The following is a 2,545-nucleotide window of genomic DNA, read 5'->3' on the forward strand; positions in this document are numbered from 1 at the left end:
GAGGTCGAATCCCACAGGGATTGATTGGTCAAGCAACTTTAATTGGAAGAATGTTCTAGTTGAGCTAATCAGAAATTGGGTTGAGAATTGCAGGAAATTAAATGGCGGGAAAGTAAATTGCAGAAAATAAATGACAGAAGGTAAATTGCAAAATCTTAAATGGGGAAGGGGAGTTTAGCATGAAAGTAAATAGCAGAAATAAAGAGAATGGGTAAGATCAGAAATGGGGAGTTCATTGGGCTTAGGAGATGTTGCATTCTCCGGATCAAGTCCATTTTCATCTCTTCCTCTATCAATGCATTCATTGATCTCCTTGGCAATCTTAAGTGATTGAATTCCAATTCCTTGGTAATTCAATCTCTCAAATCAGATCAATAGCCAATTCCTTGTGCTAATTGCTCATGAGAAGAGATGAAGTGTGGTCACTGATTATACCACATGTATTTCCAAATCAAAGTATTTGGAGAATTATATATCACCATATCCGCCCAAACCCCAATTTGGTCCAACATGAGAAAGCAATTCTAGCATGATCTCTTCATTCCTCTTCCAAGCATCAGAAGAAATCCAAGTATGAATAGCTTCTTTTCCAAGATAACTACTAAATTGGATGAAGATTGAAAGCTTTCTAGTAAAATCAAGAGAAAAGAGAGAAGAAGGATAATGAAAACTATTGTTGATCCATCAAATTACAACAGAGCTCCCTAACCCAATGAAAGGGGTTTAGTTGTTCATAGCTCTGGGAATGAAAAGCATAGAATGAGAGTACATTCTGAGAATTAAACTAAAAGTTACAGAGAAAGTAAAATATAGAGAGTTATTCTAATAATGCCAAAAGCTCCCCTCTAGTTCAAAGTTCTCCCTATTTATACTATTCTTCTGATCTTTTAGTTGGCTCTTCAAGTCTTGGATATGGGGTTTGGATCTTGAGTTGAAGCAGTTATCTTCTTCAGTGGGCTTAGCTTTACTTGCAGAGAGAAAGTGTGAAGTAGGCAGGGATTCTAGCTTAGGACGTTAGTGGCGTTAACGTTAAGTGAAAGTGTGGGTTCGTGAACGTTAGTGACAATCACCTTTTTCACTAACGTTCCTAACCCAAGGATGCTCCACGTTAACTTCAACGTTAGTGGCATTAACGTGACCACTAACGTTGCCTCTTGGTCCTTCGCACACGTTATTGGGACTTACTTTTTCCAATAACGTTGAGAATCCTCCTTTCTCCCTACGTTAGAGTTCACGTTAGAGTGGCCAACGTGACCTTTAACGTAGGCTTGCCATATCTTTGAGAACGTTAGTGACACTTACCTTTGTCACTAACGTTCCAAAATGCCCCTACTTCCCATGTTAGAGTTCACGTTAACTAGGTTAACGTGGTATTGTTAGCCATCTCCAACGTTAGTGACAAAGGTGAGTGTCACTAACGTTGGCTAATCATCCCTTTTACTCACGTTAGCTTCCACGTTAATGTAGTTAACGTGGGAGTTAACGTGGCTCATAGTGGCTCATCCCAACGTTAGTGACAAAGGTGAGTGTCACTAATGTTGGCGATTCTTTGCTCTCTCCACGTTAGAGTCCACGTTAACTGAGTTAACGTGGCAACTAACGTGGCTCAAAGTGGCTTAGCTCAACATTAGTGACAAAGGTGAGTGTCACTAATGTTGGTCATTCTTTTGTTTTCCCACGTTAGAGTCCACGTTAACTGAGTTAACGTGGCTCTTAACGTGGCCAATATGAGCTTGGTCCAACATTAGTGACAAAGGTGAGTGTCAGTAACATTGGCTTCATTTTCTTCTTCCACGTTAATTACCATGTTAATGTAGTTAACGTGGCAATTAACGTGGGCTATGATGGCTTCGAGGACGTTATTGGCGATTACTTTTCTCATTAACGTTGCAAGCTAGCTCCCCTTCCACGTTAGAGGTCACGTTAGTTAGACTAACGTGGCTGCTAACGTGGTTCTTCCTTGCTTCCTTTGTCATGAAATCAAGCACTAAAGTGCATCAAAGTTCTAGTCCAAGTTATGAGACATGCATCATCCAATTTGTCATTCAATTCATGTATAATTCTCATAAATTCATATAAAAATCACAATGTTAGCTTGAATCAAGATGTAAGTAAAATTCTACCCAAGACTTGCTTATTTCCTAAGAAAGTGCATGAAACTACCCTAAAACCATAAAGAAAAGGTCAGTGAAACTGGCCAAAATGCCCTGGCATCAGCTGGATGACGCGAACGCCTGGATGACGCGATCGTGTGACATGCGCGATCTGCAGAATCTGCAGAATTCGCTGGGGGCAATTTTTGGGCCCTGTTTTGACCCAGTTTTCGGCCCAGAAAAGAAGATTAGAGCCGGGGAACATGCAGAGACCAAGGAGAACATACATTCTGCATAGTTTTAGTTTTAGATCTGAATTTACTCCTCCTCTAGGTTTTCTCCCTACGCATTTATAGTTCTTAGGATTTTGATTTTATTGCTTTTTGGATTGGGATATTGAGAAGAGTTATTACCTCCGTCAAGACTTCGTCATTCTAGTTTGTTTCCTTACT

The sequence above is a fragment of the Arachis ipaensis genome, chromosome B10 (assembly GCF_059453495.1).
Source record: "Arachis ipaensis isolate K30076 ecotype BB chromosome B10, ASM5945349v1, whole genome shotgun sequence".
NCBI classification, from domain to species: Eukaryota; Viridiplantae; Streptophyta; class Magnoliopsida; order Fabales; family Fabaceae; genus Arachis; species Arachis ipaensis.